The sequence below is a fragment of the Aythya ferina genome (genome assembly GCF_964211825.1).
Source record: "Aythya ferina genome assembly, chromosome: Z".
NCBI classification, from domain to species: Eukaryota; Metazoa; Chordata; class Aves; order Anseriformes; family Anatidae; genus Aythya; species Aythya ferina.
Genome location: NC_140299.1, coordinates 83,900,412 through 83,925,170, shown reverse-complemented (window position 1 = coordinate 83,925,170; position 24,759 = coordinate 83,900,412). Strand labels below are relative to the sequence as shown.

The 24,759-nt window shown below is 39.3% G+C and overlaps 1 protein-coding gene across 1 annotated transcript in view; it reads left to right on the top strand.

Annotated features, from left to right (window-relative positions):
• Window positions 1-24,759, top strand: part of MCTP1 (multiple C2 and transmembrane domain containing 1) — a gene marked incomplete at both ends in the record, with an annotated part of 313,509 nt that overhangs the window by 9,187 nt on the left and 279,563 nt on the right. The window lies entirely within an intron of this gene.

Below are 24,759 nucleotides of genomic sequence, written 5' to 3'. Positions count from 1 at the left end.
CAAAAGTATGGTTAGCACAGCTAACTTGGAGGTGGAAGCGAGTTTTGTGCCAAATGTGACACAAAGAAGAGAATACTGCAGAAAGATATTGAGGGATTGAGTTAAAATTGATGGCTAGTTTAATTTTGTGACTTTTTTAGTACAGCTCTGCATAGGAGTAGCTGGCTGTCAGACAAGAAGAAAGAAAGAGGCAAGAGTGGTATAGAAAAGAAGAGGGACTGTTGGTGGCAACTGTGGTGGGGCTGGTCTAGGCTCCATCATCTGTTTCAGTCCCAAACACCCCAAAGCCATCAGGAGCCACCAACACCAGTGCTGGCAGCAGAGATGGGGACCCTGGAGAAACCCTTGGCAGGAAATACCAGAGAGAATCATTCACATGAGAATCATTAGTGTGCAGCTTGTGATCACTTTGTGATCACTTAAGAGATTGGGGTGAGAGCTACAAAAACTTACAGATCCTCTTTTTTTTTTTTTTTTTTTTTTAATCAAATGTACTACTTGCATCAGAATAGCATCAGGCTTTTCAGCTGTTCCAAAGGAAGAGACTGCTTTTGGCTTCAGCAAGAAGCGGGCCATTACTGCAGACCTGCTTTGTGAACTCAAACTTAATTATTTTTTTCACATTCTGAATGCAATTAAAATAATTGCTGTTTTTATCTCAATGTAAAATATGGTAATTCTTGCTTCTGTAAGCAAAAAACATGACAGTCTCTTATAATTGAACGTGCTGAGCTAAAAAGATTAATGTACCAAGAATACAAATATGGAGTGTGTCAGTGGGAGCAAAGATGATACAATAGCAGGTTGTAAATGTGCACATATATTCAAACAGTGTAAAATGCAAAATCTTGGCATGTTAAGCACTTAATAATCCAGGTCAATGTATGTTAAAACCTTTACAAGACAAAAATAATAATACCAATATTCTCATGCACAAGATGATGAGTTTAGTGTGATGTGCTGTTTTATTGTTTTTTATTTGTCAAATGACTAGACTGTTATTCCAATTCAATTTTATGGTTCCTATCTGAAGGATATTAGTTCTGCATAAGTAGGATATGTTGCTTCAATTGTCTTTGCAGGACATATAGTCATGATATTTTTCAATGATAAGCACTATGGAACTATTTATTAAATTTAGTGAATTAAATTAAATACAGATATAACTGTTTTATCCCATGATTAAATTATGTACAGACTTATACTGCATATAAAACATAGTAAAGCCCAGGTTTAACTACACACAGTTTAATGTAACAAACAATTCCAGCAATTTTGCTAATGCTTCTCTTTATTTGGTAGGATTAACATGCACTTTGTAAGCAACTTAAGCAACTTGGCCTCAGTAACTTTTTTTTTATTTATTTATTTGTCACCTACCTGACTCCTCTGAAGGGGTAGTTTACCTGAGGTAGGTTACATGTTATTGTCAGGGAAATATCTTTATGCTTTTGCATTAATGCAACCTGTATGGCACAGAATTTGCTTGGACTCTGGTCTTTTGCAGATATCAGTAATTTATTCTACTCTGTTTCTATTTTTTTACCTCTTTACTTTTTTCACTATAAAGGTGTTGTAAATTCTCTTTGGAAATATAAAAGATAAGCAAGACCTGTTTCTTTATGGAATGAGGACTGTAAATATTTACATTTTTTTAGAAATATGAAATTACTAAGTAATTAATTAAGGTTCCACCTATTTTTAGCATTTTTATTCTAATGATAGGATGCTTTTTGAAAGATAAAATTGCATAACAACTTTTGGGAAAGATCTTAAAAATATATATATAAAATAAGAAGAGCATATACATTTTGGGGTATGTGTCAAGCCACTAGATCACCTACAGTCTTCCGTTGGTCAACAGTCTTGGGTCTGCAGTAAGTGGGATGAAAAATAATTTCTGCACCATGAGCTCTCAGAAGCGAAATCTCTTCTGATTGACATTTGAGACAAAGAGATTAAGAAAGAAAATACATTTTGTAGAAAGAAAACTTAATGTGTTTATATTTTATAGTCTCACTTTAACTTGGATTCTTTCTAAGTTTGCTCTTCCAGCAGCACAGGCTGCTGTTTCTGCATTTCTTTTCTCACAGAAATAATTTCACTTTCCTAGCTTCATGTATCTCTTAAAATAAATAAATAAATAAATAAATTATGAAAACTGCTCAGTATCAGCAGCTGTAATGCTGATGATATAGAAAAAAACAACATAGCTGCCAACCTTGCCAACCTGGGTTACTCCTACAAGAACAACTACTGCAGCTATTCCTGGGATCACATGTGTGCAGCAGGGAGGATATATTTGGTAGAGTGCCACAAAAGACCTCACAAAAGACAAATCCACATGTCATCAGTGGAAGCACTCTGTCATGAGTATGAGAATTGCATGTAAGATATAATAAAGGTGTAATCCCACATTAGTGATGCAGTAATATTGTTACACAGATTGTTTAAAACCCCCAAACTATTTGAATACGCTATTTTGTTGCCAGTCCTACAAGCATAACTAATCCAGCAGAATATTTTAGCAATGATTTATCAATCTCTATTTGCACGAGTATAATCAATACTGAACATATCAGCCTGAAGGTCTGAAAATTATCAAAGCAGTTAAAGCATATAACAGGAATGTCCTAGGAGCTCTAAAATAAGCCACCTTTCCTGTGGTCCCCATTCCTGTACAAAATTGCTTGCTGTTCCAGCCTCCTCTAGGCAGTGGAAGACACCCTTTGCAATGCCGCCATGCAGAGGTGTTTGGGTCCCTTTCACAAAACCTGGTCCCTCACCACCTCTGCTAAGTCCTTATGGCTCGTGGTGGCCAGGGAGAGTGCAACAGGCCTGGACAGGTGCTCAGCAGACACCCCTGGTGATGAGAGAGGGAGAGATGCTAGACCCACACATGGCAGGATGAGGATATCTTTTCTTCAAGGTGTTTCCTGTGTGTTTTAACTAAGATGCTGTTTACTTCAACAGCTGAATATTTTAGCCCTACTATTTAGTGTGAGACTGGTGTCTGGATTATTTTAGAAACGTGTGGCTTACAGTGATGGAGGCAAGATTGTCTTAAGGGTGATCCCCTCTTTGGTTGAAACTCATCTTTATCTCTGTTATTTCTTGGAGAAATTCAGTGAAAGCATGAGGCAGCTAAATATAAACTCTAATGATAAATGACTGTCTTGAGAGCCATGGAGAAGAGCAATTAACACAGTTTAAAGCTTAGAATAATAAAAGTATGAAATTGTCTCCATAGAATGAGAGAAAGGACATGTAGTCATGTTCCTCTGAAGTGTCTTGAGACACAAAACATCTTAAAATGAAAGAGCCCTTTTTGATTAGTGGAAAAACAGCAGGACTTGGCTCAGAGAAAGCTATCTTGCAATGAAATTGAAGAAAGCAATTTGGCTAAGAGCTGAGGGTAGAAATCAAATATATTTGGCTCAAATACTTTTCAGTCAAAAAATATAGAGTGTTTTGTTGCCAGTAGGGTAAAACAGATTTGATGAAAACTGGCACAGAGTACAGGATGAAAAAGAGCTCGAAGAAAGATGAAAGACAGTCGAACGTAGGAACATTGCCTAGACCTCAGCAACGTGAAAACAGTGAAAGCTGCCAAAGTACAGGGCAACTTGCCCATTGTCATCATGCTGGATGGAAATAGAAGCAAAAGGACTTCTAAACCCCATTCCTGCTCCTGATGAATAAAATACCTGATTTAGACATGGGTAATTTTTAGACGTGGGTATCAAACATATCAGCCTTTCTCACACCTCAGTACTGGCAGAGACTTTTAGGAGACACCTCTGAGTGTATTGATTTCACACTTTTCTCCCACTTACAGTTTGCTGGTTTTGGCTGAACGTAGTGACACCTAACAAGCATTACAATATTACAAGTAATGCCCAGAGGAAGGAAAAGTTGTTACAAAAATCATACAAGGCTTTGCTGCACATACAAATACTGCTCCAGAAAACTTTGCCTTTTTAAACTGATTTCTATTGAAATTAGTGAAACGCTCTGTAGATGTAAATTAATAGTCTGTTATACCAAAACTATACCTAAGTTTATATAATATGCAGTATAACAACAATAGTGATATTTAATTCTTCTAATGACATGATTTTTCTGTTACGTTACTTTGAACAGTTAAGTGCCATTCGATGACAGATCATCAGCTTACGAAGATCAGAAGGACATATGTATTCAAATTTTTGTAGTCAATTTAGACAGAGGTTTTTATTACTAATCCTCTCTGTTGTTTTTTTAGACATTACTAAGTAAACAACTCTCCTACACATTTTCCATAAATGTGAAGAAATTTATGGAGGATTCTTCCATACTTTTGAACTTTTGAAGGCCGCTGTTGTGCTGTCCTGTTCCAATTTATCTATTTTTTTTTTTCTCATGAGGTCAAATTAGACATAGCCAAAGGGAGTCAGAAGCTTCCTCTGCTGTTCAGGAAGAACAGATGTATTCCCATCACAGCTCCTCTGACCTTACTTTTCACTTAAGCAGTGCTGGGACAACTGGAGTAACCTTAGTTCCTGATGCAGAGTACAACAGAGGTAGAGACATTATCTTTTCCTACCTGATAGTGACTTCCCAAAGCTATGATAATGGCAAACATTTTTATTTTTTAAAACAAATATCGATGTACTTCAGGCACAAAATGACTTATCATGCCCTTTTTCTTATTTTAGCACTTCTTTGTCATTTGAGCAATATTTTATACAGGGGATCTGTAAAAGATTGAATTTGCTCTTTTTTTGGCTTCTTTATGCAGTTGCCAGCCACACAGTGTCAGACAGTGGTCCGCACATTTATACAGATGCTGAATATGATTATGTTTCTGTATGTAACAAGATGGTGAGCACTACTTTGCATATTCACCAGGGAAAATATTTCCTGCATCAAAATGTCATTTATCATATTATTAATTCAGATGAATGCTTGAAGATGTCTAAAAAGGTTTCATCAGCTGCAACAAGAGAGAAGGCATGGGAAAGCTCATGATAAATTCCTCCAGAATATTGCTGCTTATGTTGTCCTCCAGTTTGGCTTAACCCCGAAGTGCAGGCTGACCTGAATTCAGCTAAGAGAAATGTCATTTTTACTTAGTCCAAACAGATGTCATCCTGCCTGCTACCCACTTCCAGCCAGGCTGCGCAGTGTGGAGGTCTGGGTGAGTGGCATATTACGTCGGTCTCCATAAGGAAGTGGCACATGTAGGTAATCCCCTGCGAATTCTAATTACATGAGCTGGGAAATGGTGGTAATGATGGATGTTGACAGCGGGTTTTCTCAGCATGTGACAGTCCGCCTTTATGAAGTGATCCAAAGCTGCCGCCTCGCCCACACATATTGCTGATGGTCTGCGCTGGGTGTTGCAGGGTTGTTTCAGGTGGGAGAGATCTGGATGTGTGTTTCTTCTGCAGAGTAATTTTTGTACCCATGAACTTACTAATATACAGAATTGCCTCCTTTTACAATATGAAGTACTCACATCATATTTCTCATAAAATGCTGCCAGTTTCCCAACAGAAAGAACCATCAACTTCTGGACAAAATAACAGTTAGCAATATTTTGTGATTACTCATTGTTTTCCACCTGACTCTGAAGAATTGGATTAATTAAGCCTTTCGACATCCAAATAAAGTAAGTGCTACATTAATAAAAACACAAATGGCACTGGAAAACCTAGTGTACATCCAAGAACCCATATTTTAACAGAACAAAATGCAGGTCAGCTCCCTGGTACATTAAGGAAACCAAATAAGAAATGGATCTGTATACCAGCCTGATACAGTGCTCAAAGTGAAAGGCAGATAAATGCATTTTCTGGGCTCTATTCCACAGTCATTTTCCATTGGAAATCCATACCAATAACAAGACACCAGATGAGGGTCATGACAAAGTAGAAGCCCTTAAGCATCCCAATCCTTGTGACAAGGGATAGAGTATCTTATCTTTATTTATTCATATTGCAACTCTCCTAAACAGTTTTCAGGCCAGCTAAACAACCTGCCAAAGAAATTCCTCAGGGAGGAAAGATACCATTTTCCTCAGTTGTTTTAGGTTGGTAGTAATATCATGGAGTAACAAACCCAAAACATCTGAGGTGGAAGATGCTATATACTTAAAGCCCTATGCTGTGACAGCATTACCAAGAATACACAATCAACCTGTGCTTCAACACCAAGAAAAGGAGAAACAACAAACATGGAGTGTTCCTGTATCCTGCAGGTATTTTGGGGCTTCATGAAGATGCTGTTGGATAGATGGGGTATTTGGGGGGCGTATGTTTTCTTCACAAACACAAACTTTAGAAGTGTGATTGCTCTTAACCTCTGAACTGGGACTACCATGACATTCAGGGCATCCAGGATGTTGGAGATGGAGCTTGTCAACCCTGAGAGCTACCTTGTGGATCTGTGCAGCTTGAGTTTCTTGGTGCAAGGTCACTTTCTTTTTCTATTTTTTTTTTTAATTCTTCTGGATCTTTTCTGTATTTGCTCATGTGTAGTTGAATGTCTCAAGGTCAAATGATTGGGCATGCATACTATGGTATATCTCTGCATACCATTATGTGTATGTCAACCACCCTTCCAGAGTGCAAAGTCTGAAGAATGAACATTGCAGTAGTTGCATGGGATCCTCGCTTGTAGTTACGCATACATATATTTTAGATACAGTTGGATGTTTTCTTAACAATTTTGTTTCATGCACTATCATCTCCATTTCAGGAATGCCTTATGTATCAGCAGATTTCCAGCAATATTCGGTCACTTATTAGTCCTTCTGATTTGCTTGAAAATGTTCACATAAATTTCATTGGAAAAACGTATTTTTTTTTATGTGTAATTAACAAAATAACTAGGTATTGTCAGTACATCCTTGAAGAAAAAATTGTATATACAGATCACTACAAATGAGAAATCATTAAATCTGTTTCTTTACATGATACTAGTGACTGGGTTTCTCATGGGCACTTTCAAATCCAAAGAAAAAATAAGCAAGGAAAAATAACACATTCTGTCACAAGTAAGAAAAAAATGAAATATCTTTTGGAAACTTATCTTTAATTATCTATGTAAAATAAACAAACAAGGAAATGTGGAAGTGTTGCTTAGGTGGATTTTACTTTTTAAATTTTCATCATATTCCTCTCAGTGTTCTAATACATCAAAGTTCTTAAATCTGCCAGTCACTGCTAAAATTTGGTGTGACAGACTGTAGGACTGGATCTGAAAGGATTTTTTGTTTCATTTGAAATGAATAGGCATAGACAACTGGAAAAAGCAAACAAGTCAAAAGAAGAGTGAATGAACGAGATGAAACAACATCAAGAAAGGAACACACGGGGAAAGGCAGAGAGCAATCACAACGCTTGAAGAGATAAAGTGGCTGTGAAATGACAGAGGAGGCACAAGGCTGCCCCTCAGCCAGAAGGACTGTCCTGCACCTCCCATCCTGTGCCCTGGGGTTATTTTTAACACTGTTTTTTAGGTAATTTCATTATATTCTTTACAGAAAAGAACAGAAGCACGGTGCATCTTCAGCCTTAATTCCCATGTGTGCTTTGTGCTCCAAGTGAAGAATTTCTTCCTCACGTCACATCTAATCTAAGTCTCCCCTCCATTTGTTCAAAGACATTATTCCTGGTTCCATGGCTACACACCCTGACAGAGTGTACTGGGTCTGGCTGGAATGTTAACTTTCCCGGCAGCAGCCCATTCAGTGCCGTACTCTGTACTTGTAGCTGGAACAGCAGTGTTATCACACCAGTGTTGTGTCTACTGCTGAGCAGCAGTGGCACAGCATTGGGCCTTTCTCTAACCCTCCTAGGGGGTGGGCAAAAAGTGAGGAGAGAAACATCACTAGGGCAGCTGACCTAAACCAATCAAAGGGATATTCCATACCATGTGGTGTCACACTCAGCAATAAAAGGTGGAAACAGGAAGAAGAGGGGAGGGGTGGGCTCTCGTTGGGAAAACGTCGGTCCTCCTCTCGAACACCGGCTGCGTGCGTTGAGGCCTTGCTTCAAGGACGTGGTCAATCATGGCTCATTTGTGGGAAGTAGAGAGTAATTTCTTTCCTCTGCACTTCCATATAGCTTTCATTTAGTTTGTTTGTTTGTTTTCCTCCCTTTTTCCCCTTTCCCTTTTATTTCCCCTTAGTTAAATTGTTTAGTTCATGGTAGTCTTTATTTAATTATTATAATTATTTTCCTTTAATTAAATTATCCTTATCTCAACCCGTGAGTTGTTCTTTGCTTTACTTCTCCCCCTCCTCATCTAAAGGAGGGGGAGTGAGAGAGCGGTTGTGGGGTTTAGCTGCCCAGCACGGTAAAACCACCACACAGAGTCCCTCTCTGGCTTTCTTTTAGGTCACTTTTATGGGTAAAAACCCCTAATGGTGTCCCCCAGGGCTCAGTACTGGGGCCACTCCTCTTTAATATCCTTGTCAATGATCTGGATGAGGACATTGAGTACACCCTCAGTAAGTTTGCAGATGACACCAAGTTAGGTGCGTGTGTCGATCTGCTTGAGGGTAGGAAGGCTCTGCAGGAGGATCTGGATAGGCTGCACCGATGGGCTGAGGTCAACTGCATGAAGTTCAACAAGGCCAAGTGCCGGGTCCTGCACGTGGGGCACAACAACCCCAAGCAGAGCTACAGGCTGGGAGATGAGTGGTTGGAAAGCTGCCTGGCGGAGAAGGACCTGGGAGTATTGGTTGATAGTCGGCTGAATATGAGCCAGCAGTGTGCTCAGGTGGCCAAGAAGGCCAACGGCATCCTGGCTTATATAAGAAGCAGTGTGGCCAGCAGGGCTAGGGAGGTGATCGTCCCCCTGTACTCGGCTCTGGTGAGGCTGCACCTCGAGTACTGTGTTCAGTTTTGGACCCCTCGCTACAAGAAGGACATCGAGGTGCTTGAGCGGGTCCAGAGAAGGGCGATGAAGCTGGTGAGGGGTCTGGATAACAAGTCCTACGAGGAGCGGCTGAGGGAGCTGGGCTTGTTCAGCCTGGAGAAAAGAAGGTTCAGGGGTGACCTTATCGCTCTCTACAGGTACCTTAAAGGAGGCTGTAGCGAGGTGGGGGTTGGTCTGTTCTCCCATGTGCCTGGTGACAGGACAAGGGGGGAATGGGCTAAAGTTGCACCAGGGGAGTTTTAGGTTGGATATTAGGAACAACTTCTTTACTGAAAGGGTTGTTAGGCATTGGAATATGCTGCCCAGGGAAGTGGTTGAGTCACTGGAGGTCTTTAAAAGACATTTAGATGTAGAGCTTAGTGATGTGGTTTAGTGGAGAACTGGTTACTGTTAGGTCAGAGGTTGGACTAGGTGATCTTGGAGAATCTAGATGATTCTGTGATTCTTTAAGGTTAGGTGGCAAAAAATGCAGGAGCTAGCACATTGCCACCCTATCTACCTTGTTCCTCATATTCCACATGACATTTTCCAGCTCAGGCTCTAGCCTCTGATCAGTGTAACACAGAATCATAGAAACATTAAAGTTGGAAAAGACCTCCAAGATCATCTGGTCCAACCATCACCTTGTTAGCAGTCACCCACTAAACCATGTCACTAAGCACCACATCCAACCTTTCCTTGAACACCCCCAGGGACGGTGACACCACCACCTCCCTGGGAAACCCGTTCCAATGCCTGACTGCTCTTTCTGAGAAGAAATGTCTCTTAATTTGCAAACTAATACTCCCCTGGTGCAACTTGAGGCCATTCCCTCTAGTTCTATCACTAGTTATCTGCAAGAGGAGGCCTTTTCCCTGTTCCCCACACCTTTCTTTCAGGAAATTTTACAGAGCAGTAAGGTCTCCTTGAGCCTCCTCTTCTCCAGACTAAACAACTCCATCTCCCTCAGCTGATCCTCACAGTACTTGTGTTCCAGGCCCTTCACCTGCTTTGTAGCCCTTCTCTGGACATGCTCCAGGTTGTCTATAGTCCTTGCTCAGTTGCTTGTTTCACACAGTTAATACCACAAGTGGCCTTACCCAAAAAAAACAAATGCGTTTTTCTTTCTTTTTTTCTTTTTCTTTCTTTTTTTTTAAATTTATTTATTTTACCTGAGATTATTTGTATTATAGACAAGCAGACTATCCTGAACAACAATATATTTTCCTTCTCACTCGCTGGTTTTCATTGAAAAATGTTGCCTTTCCAACTGAAGTTTGCTGATCATAACTTTCTATTTCTTGAAATATTTTATCCAAATAAGAGGTCAGAAGGCAAGGGTTGGGATTACTTATTCTGCTGATGAATTACCCATAAAAATTTAACTCCTCAGTAGCTTTACAAGTGAAGTAACTTTTATGTTCTGCATAAAAGGCCTTTATTGGCCTTGAACTATGAGACTGATGCCAGACTAGAGGTATAGTTGACCTCCTCTTTGCAGGCTACCCCCAGTCCTTCAGCATTGTCTTCCCAGGATCAAGTAAATGAGTGAAGTGTTCTGGCATCCCCTCATGACCTCCAAGTCAATAGGCAATAAACTTGAGAGCCAAATTATTTCTCATTTACAGTACTCTGGCTGTATCTCATACAGGACAAATCTTGGCAGCATCATCTTTACTTCTTTGTTTCTTTTGCTGAGAAGAGATCAGAATGAAGTATAGGGAAAATTAGGTGTATTTAAGAGTTTTATTTGCCATATATCAGCTCTACAGAGATTCTCACCCCATTGACTTCCAAAATGCTGTAAGAATCCTGAAGTTTTGAAGCAGTAAAGAGTTTTGGTTTTGTGCGTGCTGTGTTGAAATACTTAAAATCTTTAAGGAAAATGTTAGGCTGGGCTGACTTTATTCATTCTGCCATCTTGTAAAAATATTGTGCCTCTTCCAGTGAACAAGAGGCAACCCTGTGTTACTGCAGCAGCAACGCGCCCAAGCCATCCCCCCTCATACATCCACCCAGCCCAGTGATGCTTCACCATTTAGTGGATGCCAGTAGGACAGAAGTCATCAACAATGCCTGTGCACTGTTTTCTGATGTTTCATAGTATTTTGTATTGTGAATTACCCAGCTAGAGGTTAATTTTTTAATAATATTTTTTTTTTCATATTTGTCTTCATTTTCACAGGCAGTCTGTTTCATATGTATCCACAGTTGTAAAAATCCTGCCCTCTTAATTGTATATGAGCAACCTATAGTTACTACAACAGTTGCTTAAACACAGAGAAAATTACTTTGTTTTTGTCTTTTATTGGTTACTTTTTGTTCAAGACAAGGTTTGCCCTGTCTGACTATGGGCCATCTGTGATCAGTAATGAGATGGGTAAGATGCAGCCTTCCTGAAGGAAAGGAAAACGTTAGGGAAAACAGGTGCTGAATAATTGCAGGTACACCTGGCCTTGGCTAAGACAAAACAACTCTTTTTGGGAGTGATTACTTACAGTTACCTGCGTGTTATGAAAGAAGCTCACGTCAGAACTGAACATGAAAAACAATGTGCACACTTATAACGTTAGACTGCCTGGGTATAATGAAGGTATCAACTCAATTGCTTGCAGGCCACTTCCATGCCACAGATCAGCTTCCAGAACAGTTTTGCTTGGTGGGGAAATGCCAAAAGTCATGCCTAATCTGTGAGTGGGTAACAAGGGTTTGAGAGTAATGGTTATGATTTCTCAGGGTGAGCAGAAGTTAATTTGTTGTGGTTTGCTGTGGTTTGAAAGGACTTGTGTTAGTTTCATGCTACTAAAATAGGGAATTCCCTGGTCATAAGGATACAGATTCTTTCCAGCTGTAGTGGGTTTACGTGGCAAGGTTTTGGTAGCAGGGAGCCATAGGGGTGGTTTCTGTGAGAAAGATCTAGAAGCTGCCCCATGTTTGGGAAGGGCCCCATTGTTTTCCAGATCCGAGCCAATAAGCAATGTTGTTTTGCGCCTCTGTGAGAGCATATTTAAGACAGGGAAAAAACGCTGCGCCACACAGCAGCCGGGAGAGTCAAGGGAGTGGGAGAACAGCCTTGCACCAAGGTCAGTGTGGAAGGAGGGGGAGAGGTGCTCCAGGCGCCGGAGCAGAAGTCCCCTGCGGCCTGTGGTGAGGACCATGGTGAAGCAGGATGTCCCCCTGCAGCCCATGGAGTACCACGGTGGAGCAGGGTTCCACGCTGCAGCCCGTGGAGGAGACCACGGTGGAGCAGGTGGCCCTGCACTGACGGAGGCTGCCGCCTGTGGAAGACCCCTGCCGGAGCAGATTCCGGGCCGGACCTGTAGCCCGTGGAGAGGAGCCCACGCAGGAGCAGGTGATCTGGCAGGAGCTGCTGCCCGTAGGGGAGCCAGGTTGGAGCAGTTTTCTCCTGAGGGATGGACCCCGTGGTACGGACCCATATCTGGAGCAGTTCTGGAAGAGCTGCTGCCTGTGGGAAGCCCACGCCGGATCAGTTCATCAAGGACTGCATCCCGTGGATGGGACCCCACAGCACAGGGGACGAGAGTGACCGAGAAGGAGCGGCAGAGAAGAAGTGCTGTAGACTGACCATAACCCCCATTCCCCGTTCCCCTGCGCCGCTCGGGGGGAGGAGGTGGAAAAGGGTGGATGGGGGGGAAGGTGCTTTTGTTTTTTTTTCCTTTGTTTTCTCACTTCTCTCGCTTGTTAGTTGTAGACAATAAATCTTACTATCTCCTTATGCCGAGTCTGTTTTGCCCGTTACAATAATTATTGCATGATTTTCTCGTCCTTATCTCAATCCTTGAGCCCTTTTCACATATTTTCTCCCCATTCCTCTTTGAGGAGGGGGAGTGAGAGAGCGGCTGTGGTGGAGCTCGGCTGCCCACTCGAGCGGAACCACGACACCAGCATATAACCCAACAAACAGATACTAAATACAACACTCTTTTAACATTCAAAGGTATTGAATACTGAAGAAATAAATTTCAAGTGAACCGTATAAATAATCAAACCCCAGCTGATAAACAGATGGCTAATGTGATTAATATTAGGCAGCAAAGTTTCCCCTTTCTATTGAGAAGTCATTTTAGAAAGTGCAGGAGCTCAGAGAAATTAAGATTACCATTGCCTGAACCACAGAAATGTGGTCCTTCAGCGGTGGCTTCATTTTCCAGACTTGCGTTTTTTTGGCCTCAATTCTCAATGTGGCCTACAATTTGGGAATTTAAACACAGAAATAATGGCATGTGAAGTTAAAGTGTGTGCAAATATTTGTTGGTAGACATCTGGTCTGAGATTTTCTATGTTCAATTCAAACTGTAAAAATAATAAAATATCCAAATTTCATATATATCTGTAGAGGTTGTCATGTGTACGCAGGTAATTAGATAACAAGTTACAACCACTTGCATTTGTCATCCAAACATGCAAAAGAGTACCCAGAAAATATGACATTGTGCTCACAGCTCTGAAAATCTGTCTGCTGATGAACGCTACACTCGCCATCTGGCTTCTGCACTGTAGATGACTTTGCAAGCCCTGAAAAATCAGTATTGCTTGGGCTTGTGCTGGATCTCATGTACCAGATGGCACTTGCACTGAACTTGGCTCTTAAGTAGCTGGCCACAAACTGCTGTGCCTTTTATCCATGCTGTAATAATGTTTGTCATTTAGGGAAACTTGAGTTTACCTGCACAGTTTGTTTCTCCCTCTTAATATGCCAAAGTTCTTTCTGTCATGCACATTAAATACACATGCACTTACAAACTTTTGAAAAAGCTGCCATCAAGAAATAAGCCATAAAAGCCACTGAAAAAAGCAATCCTATAAGCATATGTCAGTCATAAATTTCATATTGAAGTTACAAATGAAGAAAAAAAAAAAGGTCAAAAAAATATTAGGTGATATTAAAAATGAGGGAAATATCTATCATTTCTTAAGTGTCTTTGACCACTAAAAGTATACTGAAAGTATAATCAGTTGTTTTAAACTTCATATGGTCTAAATTAGGGAATAGAAACATCAGCCAAAGGGAAAATCTGGCATTGAGTTGGCCCAGCAGGATTGTAAAACCTTGGCTTTCTAGGATTCTAGGTAATTATTGGGAATCATTTTCATGTTGTTATTGTCTATGTCAGTTTCTCTTTATGAGAAACTCAAAGTGCATTTTATGTTGGCTATTTTACATTGTCTATAAAATGACAGATGCAGGCAGTAGCAGTTAGATATTTAATTGTCAATCTGCACATCTGAATTCTGTCAGGATAATACAGACCTTTAATCAATCAAAGCATAATGAACATAGGAATATGTTTTTAAATCTGTCCCCACAGCATTTACATCTCCATCAGGTGTTTTATTTCTGTCTGCTACCACATGCTGTGTCCCCAGTGAGTACTGCGGATATAGACTGTTGGATATATCCAACACAAGCAAACAAATTCCATCACATTAAGTATCTGTAACTCAAGAGAGGAATAGGCAAGCTTGTGGAATATCATACTAAATGGCACTCAGGGCAAAAGCAATGCCAATATCAGCTACCTGTGGCTGCAGTTCTTTTACCCATGGTAGCTCTGGTGTTTTAGACACATTTTGATTTTATACTACTTAACTCCTGTCAATGTACTCTGGAAATTATTTGGTCTCTTCCTTCTTTCCCTGTCCTTTTCAATTTCTTGTTATCAGATTACCACAGATGCTGTGTGTTGCTTTCTAGTCTTGTTGCTCTCCACCCCTTTCCACTGCATTCTGCCTCACAAACACTGACAGTTCTGTTTCTTCTTCCATTTTCTCTTCCTCATCTAGAGTCACTGAAGACTAATGCTGTCTGAGTCTGAGCTACTCTCTTAAATCCCATCCGACTGAATCTCAAATTCAGGCAAAAGGCATTTGCCTAATTCTTAGTGCGCTGTAATAGGATTTTTTTTCTTTTACATCTTTTGTTAAAAAAAAAAAAAAAAACACAAAACTATAAATCACTTCTTGAGATGATTATCTGTCATTCCCATACTAATTCAGAAAGTGTCTTCTCTCTCTCTCTCTTTTTTTATATATATATATATATTTATATATATATATATATATATATATTTATGTCTGTTAAATGTTCCTGAGACAACACAGAGGAACATTGCCCAAAGACAATAAATATAGAGGAACAGACAATGATGAATAAAGTCACTCTTTCTCATCTTTCTTGTGATAAAAACCGGGCTGTCTTGGACTTCGTCTCAAATAGTGATAAAACAATCTTTAGACCATAATGTTTCTTGTATTGTTGATTTGTGTAGGCTAGCTTTGAAATACAGAACTTCATGATTTTCAGTGTCACACCTGTAATCCCCCAAATAATAATTCATCAATAGTCAATTCAGGAATAATTAACAATGAATACTCATCTAAGCATAGTTGTGGAGCTGACAGCATGCATTGCCCTAAATATATTTCTCACCTTTGCATAAGTAACTCCTAGACAAGGCTATGTCAGATTTCTGTGAGGACCGTGGCTCTGAAAAATAATCGATTTATTGGTGAAATATATATGTCTATCTGTTATCTTTTCTAATAGCTTTATCTAATCTTAGATTTAAAGGAAAAAAGAATAAAAAAGAAAGTATTTTTCTTATACTCTGGGGCACCAAGATGCTGTCATGTTTCAGACAAGTAAATATGTCTCTTTTTAAAGCCATTCATTCATTATCAGAATAGTCAAACAAAATACAGTCACAGCTTACACAAAAATTCATTAAGGAAACGTGATAAAAACCTTCATTTCCAACCTCAGACATTTAATGAGTCAGTAACTGTTCTCCTTTTTCAGATCAAATGCATAGAAATATAAATTATAGGGAAACTTCAAAAATAAGAAAGATCCAACATAAAAAAAAGCTTATTCAAATGCCAGAATACTAAGGGAAAAAATCTAAAATGATCAAGTCCCACAGCAGACAAAATTTTAAAAATCACACCATACTCATTTTAAAGCAACCCAGCAACCCAGAACATAAAGTACTTTTGTATCAATTACTTCCAAAGGAAAAAAAAAAAAAAAAAAAGCATAGTTAGTACTTAAAGTTACTTATTATGATCTTAATACAGATCTTATTTGCAGTTTTACTAAATACACTTGTTTCCATTGGAATATATTGGAGTATTTGGAGTATTTATTCATTTTTAGTTGCATTTCTATTCTTGTGGATGCTGATCGAAAATGTTACTTTCAATTTCACCTTTTCCAAGCTATAACAGCAAGAAATGTGTAACAGCAAGCTGAATAATCACTGGGTTCCCAGGAGGCAGGCTCATCGAATGCATTTGAGCAGGTTCAGAAAATGCAGAAGTGTGACCTAAGCAGAGAGTAGAAGCAGCACCATCCTGTCACACCGCCACACACCACCAAAGCTTTGTCTCCCTGAACTTGTTGCTGTCTGAACTCCCGACATGCTGCTCGTTATCAGGTATGTTCTGCACTGTGTTACCTCCCCTCTGAATACCTTGCAGCAGCTGAGGAATCAGCTTTGTTGCCTCACAACTTGTCATATTCCTGGCTAGAGCCAGGGGTGAGGAAGTAGGTAAAAAATAGTGATAGATGGACCATGAAGGTAGGCATGAAGGGATGGAAGTGCCCTGAAATCCTCCATCAAAACATACAACAAGTGTTCTCTGAGCTCCCCCAGTTCTGGTGTATGTGAAGGGAAGGGAGAGCTGCTCAGGACTATCTCAGGACTAAAGGCTCTGACTTCTACTGGCACATCAGCCACAGCATTAGCACAGCTAGGGGAGCACTGTGGTTGCAGGGCACCAGTCAATATGATGGTCACAAGGATTTAGCTAGTGGCAACAGGTTTTCCCTTCCCGGCCCCATTTGCAAAAGTGCTTTAAGCTTTGGCTAATTTAGTCACAATAGAAGTGGATCACGGATGCAGCACAAAGAGGAGCAGCAGATGGCCTTGTAGTTAGCATGATTATCCCCAATGTAGGTGATTAGCAGCTCTGAAATCTGCAAAGAGCACGGAGAGCAGAAAAGGAGGAGGCAAACTCAGAAACTGTACTCGGTGGAGTCTCTCTAGCTGTGGGGTGGCCAGTACGAGAATGGAACCAGTAGCTCCCAGTGAGGTGGAGGTTGTTTTGGGAACCAGAACAAAAGGCAAACATACAAACAAAAAGCTCACAGCAATGGATGCTCAGATGTACATACTAGTAATGACAACTACAAATACAGGTCCTCATACTGAGGAGGACTCTGGAGGCTGGTAAAGATTGTTATAGCTCTGGAGCACCAGAGACAAATATTGGAACCTCAGGTCTGTGCTGAAATTTTCATTTCTCTAGAACTGCTGGAAGGGACCAAAAGCAAATTGTCAACAGTGCAGCTCAAAGCATGGGCACACAAAGCCTGGAAGGTGGCTGTTGAATAAAATTGCAACTGAAAGAATACATCAGAACTAAACTTTATATTAGACTACAGTTATATGGCTACAGGAAAGTCTTTTGGTTCTCAGTGCAACCAGAAAATAAATAAATAAATAAAATAAATTATTGAGACAGACAAATTGAAAACAAACAAAAAAAAAGGTACAGAGACAGCCAAATATTCTTTTATTTAGGTAACATGATAGGTAGTTTTTGATAGAAAAAGACTGAATTTACAGACAACCCAGGCACTAAAACTCTTAGTGAAAATTAAGAATTAAACATTTTTTTAACTTCACACCAAATATCTATGTCCTTAGACAAGAAAACAGCTTAAAATATATGACCCAGAGGAAAACTCAGGTGGCTATATATAGCCAGATTTATAGTTTGCACAAGCAGTATAACACAGCTACTAAACTCAGTCTTCCTCCAAAAAGTTCAAGATATGCCAACAACAGTAGAAATACAGAGAACAATTTTTTTTAGAACAAAGGTTTTGCAAATGAAGGGGAAAAATATGTGGAATACTAATTGCTGTGTTACAAAACACTGGACAGCCTCGAAGAAGTAATAAGGTATTTTTGGGAAAACAAACAAACAAACAGTAATTAAACAGTAATTAAACAGTAATTAAATAAAATATAGAGCAGCAAGTTAGTTAGATGGACAAGGAAAGAGCAGGTCAAGTATACTGTCAGATCATAATGTGTTCAGACTGAAATGCAATAAAGAAAAACACTTAAGAAGGCTAGGACAGATGTGTGCTTAAGATTGATGCAATTGTGTCTCAGACTGGTACTCCAAAAGTCCAACAGTCATGAGGTATTGCTAATTACTTAAAATGCACTGCTTGACTAGGCTTATGTAAAGCATAACATAAGACCCAACAAAATGATCTGGAGACTAAAACACAAGGTATTTACATTCTGTGCCAGAAATCACTGTGGTCTGTGGAGGAATTCATTCAGGAAAAGACAATCTGTAAAACAGATATATGTCATATGTTCAAAACCAGAAAGAGCGATAGTATGAGTTTATATAGATTTCCATTATTAACAATAATTTGATAATAGAAGGGAATTAAATAAACTATTTGCATGAGAAATTATAGTGAAAGGAACTTGACATTTTGGTGACTGAAATAGCAGAAAAAGGCAGTGTGATTCATATTATATATATATATATATGTATACACACATATTAACGTGTAAGCTCCAAATGATTTTTCAGTCAGCCTTCTTTTCCATTCCTCCTAATGCTGGTGTTACAGGATGGAGGAGGAAACGAAGGAGACAACATGAGTCCTCCACAACCCCAGCTTTCAAATAGACTTGTAATTGCTCATTGAGTTGCAGGACCACAGTGACATTTCAGGTATTGAGAAGCAGTTCTAAATCTGAGTAATATTAACCTTGGGGAAAAAAAAATAGAACAACAGCAAAAATAAATAAATAAATAAAATCTTGCATCCTCTCAACATATTGGGAGGTTACAAAACATGCAGGCTGTTTGGAGGGGAGATGGTTTGATGCAGAGATGACCTGCAAATAAGTAAAATTCTAAGAGAGAAATATAATCATTAGACTCTCTAAAGTTGTCCAAAAGTAGTTGGTGTGTGTTGACTGTAAAGACCAGTAAATTTTGAGGATTTTGTAGTATTTGGAATGCTAATTTATGAGCATGAGAGTGTTCCCCATATAACTACACAGGCAACATCTGGAAGAACAAACAGGAATTGAAGAAAGGGCTCACCACTGTTGATGCTTCAGCAGGCGTTTGACAGCTGTAAAGAACTACTGCTAGAAAGGTTCACTCTGAAAATCTGAGATGCTTAACATTCACATGAATCTACCAATATGTTTCTGGACCTGCAAAAGTACAGAAAAATGAAAAAGTACCGAAAAATGAAAAAGAATAAAACTGTTGTAAGAAGATTTAAAAGGCACCATGCTAAGGCTAAGGAACCAGGCAGACTCTGAAGGATGAAATGCTTAGCAACAGGAGAAGCTATAACAGGATGAACATAGAGGGTATCTGCCATATTAAAACTATTGCTTTGTTTTATTTTGTTTTGTTTCTAATGCTAAAATAAATGTTTTCTGGTTCTCAGTATCTGATAAAGTAGCCTGAACATCATACCTGCAGAGACACAGAAGCTATGGAGACACAGGTCCCAGCCTAAGGGAAAATTGTGCAATTTCACTGAAAGCTAGGCAAAAGCCTAAAAGCATCCCTCCTAAAAAGTGTTCTCAGGGAGACTGGGAAGGGCAAGAAGCTGAACCACTAATCTTTGCAGATGCTAAAGGCACACTAGAACCTGTAGTAAAGAAAATATTGAGGAGAGATGGAAAAGTGTCAGTGTTTGCCCATTGCTCTAACAGATAATGAAATTGGAATTTTGTGATGACAAAAAACCCTTGGACCAATCAGCAGAGATAACTTTAACAGTCAGTTATTTTTTGTCAGTCTTAAGCACTGATGAGTTTCACAATATAAGAATAAAAAAAAATGAGGCTGGAGCTGAGATGCATCACAGAACAAAAAAGAAAAATTGATGAACTCATTCTGTTGTGAAAAAAATACTTGTCATGCAAAAAAATAAATATTAACGTAGTGGAAGAGGCCAAACAACTAACCCAATACCACCAATTACTGAAGATCCTATATATACATAAGCTTAATATATATATATAAGCATATATATAATGTATATAATATACTTTAAAAATATATTATATTATTCTCTATACATACTTGTTCATATTATAAAAACAGCACAGGTACAGTATGGAGCAGGCAGGTAGTAGATGGCACCTTGAAAAGCTAGTGTTACATGTAGACATGCTTGTTAATGTTTGCATGTGTTAACTGGAGAAAACCCGAAGTTGTCAGCCAACAAATATAGAAGAAAATTGAGGCTGCATAAAATTTCTAAATTGATATTTAACACTAGCACTACTTCAATTTGGTGCTAACAATAATTACCAAAAAGTGAGCCAGAACTCAGTAAAAAAAGAGTTTTATATTCAATGCTGGAGATTTGAAAGGGAAAAAGCCTGCTAACAGCAGAGAAATTGCTCTGCTCAGTGCTATAGAAGGGGTGACATGCTTCTTGCCATTTGCAAGGCTATCTTGTTGGACCTCTCTCTGCTGTGGGATTTCCTTCCCAGACAGCTATACAGTCTGACCACATGGCTGGGAGTGCTGTGCGTGCTTTATGGTGCATCGCTGTGTCTTTGCACCAACTTGTGCCTCTGCACCAACTTGTGCCTCTGCCCTGTCTTCCCAGGAGCTGCATTAGACCTGGCCACACAGGTTGTTGGAGGAACCATGTCAAGTGTAAACAGCAGTGATTAAAGAAATAGTTAAGTAACATTAGCAGAAGGCCAGCAAGCAGTATTCTTGAAATATTAGAGACAAAGATACATACGGAAGGAATGGAAATCAATCTCCAGTAAATTGACTCAGCTTCTCATAACATCCTATAATACTCACAGTACTTTGTTAATATAGAAAACATTTTGAAGCTTGCAATGCTATACAGTAATGGCTGAATCTGTATTTTAATTGCCACACCCAAAAAACTCAATAGCTGGTTAAAAATATTCAGAACTGCAGTAAGGAGATGAAAAATTTTCCAGATCTTAGCTGTGATTGGCTTTGTGAGATGCTATGTTATGTCAGATTAGAAAAGCCATATGTAGTAGGAGCATAATTGTATAAAATCCAGGAAGAAATGTACTCTTTACTGTATGTTCTTGAGTGAAGAGAGGACTTGTAGTACTGCCTATAGCTAAGGATGCCTGAAGCTTCAAATTATATCACATGGTTTTAATGTTTTTAAAATTTTATGTATTTGTTTTAATTTCAAAGCCTTTAACTATTTTGGCTACAACTTTCCGTGGAGGATTTTTGTCTCATGCTGAATCCCAATTAGGAAGTTTCAGGTAAAAATACTTTTAGCCATGGCCTAAAATGAGTAAAACAATGTTGTTGCCTGCAGAATACAAAAATTCTTACAACAAGTTGTAGGAAAATTTAAATGACTACTGTTTATCAGATATCACAGATACCACATCGCAAGACCTGAAATATGCCGGTGGGTTGCCTGTGTCCCAATGTTACTGTAAGAGAAAAACAAACAACAACAAACCTTCAAAGCTGTACTTAAGAAATGCATTATAGAAAATAATAATAATAAAAAAAAAATATTGTCATTTAAAATATCACTTAGATGAAAAAAAGGAGACACAAATTCATAATAATTCACTGAGGAAACATAAAGAAGAGGACTAAATGGCAGCACTGAGCATGTGCAAATGAGGTTAAAATGCAGTTCCAGGCTGAGAAAGACCAAAATCTTGTTCAGCCTTTGATCCTAAGGCCATCTCCAGTCAAATATTGCCTCCGTAGTTGTCTTGTCTATATTTCACAATACGACCACCTTTGCTGTATTTTAGATTCTGAATAACGGGAGAAAAGATGTTGTTTCAAAAGTAGGATTTAACTGAGAACTTAGGTATATGTCCAAGTGTAAATACATATGGGTAATGACGTGAATGTCAGAGTCTACAGGGTAATAATTTATTTTTCCAAGAAATAACCAAAAAAAGAGACAGAGAGAGAGATATGTTTATTTAATCTAAACCAGTGGAGAGAGATTGGTTTTGGAGCCAGTCATTAAAAGTGTTAGGAAATAGATTTTATAAAAATCACAGTGCTTAGCATTGAGTGCTACCTTTGTTTTATCAGTTTAAATTAAACTGATTAGCGTAATGACATACATAGAGAGAACAAATACAGTTCTGTGAAGATTGTAGTCACTTTCCTCACAAAATGTTCTTCCCTTTTTGACATTTATAATTGATATGTTGGGGAAAAAAATCTCTGCTATGAATCTCCTCAGTTTCAGAAACTCCATGTTTGAAATACCAGATCTCTCTTTTGTGTGTGTGTTTTGTTTTAGCTTATGAAACATCGTTGCAATGGGGTGTAAATAAATGTTTTCAGATACTCTTTTTTTATTTCCAGGGCTAATAAAAGCTTATTTGTTCATTTGGAAAAGTGTCATCCCCAGCTGTTACAGGTGTTACATCCATGTTCTTTTTAAATGTTGAGATTTCCATCTGAATGTTGCTTGATGTCTTGCTGTGATCTTTCTGCCAGGTTCAGATTCAACTTTAATAAACGAATGTAGCTCAGAGAATTCAGTGTGCAGAATGACTCATTTTATTATAGAACTGTTTATGGTGACTTGATTTGAATTAACACTAGAATAATCCCACTCTGCCTGTTACAGTGCTGCCATGTACGGCCTCCTGGTCCCAGATCCACTTCACCCCCAGGAAAATGAGCATTTCTGCAACTAAACAGCCTAAGCTACTTTGACCTTTTTCTGTCATACACAAATCCACTCTCTGGTTGGATAATCACAGAATTTCTAGGTTGGAAAAGACCTCAAGATCACCGAGTCCAACCTCTGACCTAACACAAACAGTCCCCACTAAACCATATCCCTAAGCTCTACATCTAAACATCTTTTGAAGACTTCCAGGGATGGTGACTCCACCACTTCCCTGGGCAGCCTGTTCCAATGCCTAACAACCCTTTCAGTAAAGAAGTTGGACAAGAAAAAAAATGAACATGACTTCAACAGATTTGGAAACTGTGACATAATGACACAATTTTAATGTTAGGAGAAATAATGCTGGGTCTGGTGGCAGCCAAATCAAGAGGCTTGCCTGCACAGTATTTGGGACCACTCGGCGCAGAGGTTGTCGCCATGCAGCAGGAGCTGGACTACAAATGCTGCTGCATGGTGCCTTGTGCCCACTTCTCCTTCCAGCCAGTGACTCCCAGGCAGCATCGCACTTACCAGATCAGCAGATGTAGGAATAAAGCTTACACAAGTAACAAACTTCCCATATTTCCTGTATTTGGGAAAGTTTGATCACTGGTGAAAAAGAGTGCCATTTAAAGGCATATTAAGCTGAGGCTGCTTCAGTATTTTGGTGAATAAGCAGTTATTTTAATCAAAATGTCGTATTCTTTCTATAGCTATTGTCTTTCTTAAAAGAATATTTACTTTTCCATGCCTTCACAGAAATTGCAATCTATTTGAAAACCTGTTTATTTTACAGCTGCTTCACTGTAACGTTAAAATAAAAAGAGTAAAAGACAAGGCAGATAGAAGTATTCAAATGCTTCCCTACATAGGTGTTTTTTCCCTCCCTAGGCATAGGCACAGAACCAAATTTATCTTTACTTTTACTTGATTCCTGCTTTTTGAGCCAATCCTTCTTTTCACAAGAAAGTAAGCCATATAATGAAGTTCCATTTCAGCACGTTTCTGTGTGGTACCTACAACATCAGACAGATATAGCACATTAAGTTCCAAAGGCCAACAAAACATCTGTTTTCTCCTATTTCTGTTTGGCAAAAGTCATATTGTCAAATGCCCTGCTGCAACCTTCCTTGGGAAAGCTGAATCAGAATACAGTTGCCCTAATCATCAGCTGGTATGACGAAGTGATTTGGATTGAAATGCAATCCAAAATCCAGACACAGGTATGCCTCACTTTATGCAATAAATATTTATTTACTTCAATTTGTTCTGAAGTCATCCTGCTGCTGTTACTTTAATTAAAATAAGAAACTTCAGACAGCATTCAGCATCCAAAATGGAGTGATGGAGCCACTGGTCTGGCACACTGTGCTGAGGAAACAGAAAATATAATTATTTACAACTGTCTTCTTTCTAGAAAAAGCATAAGTCAAGATAAATTGACTTTTTTTTTTTTTTTTTTTTTTTTTTTTTTTTTTTTCCCCCGATGCACACTTCCAGGAAACAGCGAGACTGAGCTATAAATCCGCATGCACAGCTGCAGAAGGGCAATGTGCCTTGAGACACCTTCGCTGACAAACCCGGTGCGTTCTGTCGCGCCCACGGCGCTGGTAGGAGCAGTTTTAGGCTCACCTTTCTCCAGCACCGCGCCCACAAGGTGACTCCGGCGAGCGGCCGGCCTGCACCCTGCCACCTCTCGGGGAAGGCGGGCACCCTGTGCCCCCTCCCCAAAATTCTCCTCGGTGGGCGGCACTGCCCGTGGAAACCCCTCTCCCAGAGGCGGTTTTTATTTTTTTTATTATTTATATATTTTTTTCTTTACCCCATGGAAACCCCTCTCTCCCAGACATGCTTTTTAATTATTATTATTTTTTAATTTCCCCCTCTTCTCCTCCCCCACCGCAGTCTAAATAAAGATGCCGCTGCTTATTTTTTATTTTTTATTTATTTTATCTCCCCCGCTCCCGGGAGCTGCCTGTGGGTAAAATGCAGCATCACGGCGCTGCCGGGCAGAGCACGCTGCCCTCCGCGCGGCTGTGCTCAACGCAAAAACACACATACATATTAAAAAAAAAAAAAAAAAAGAAAAAAAA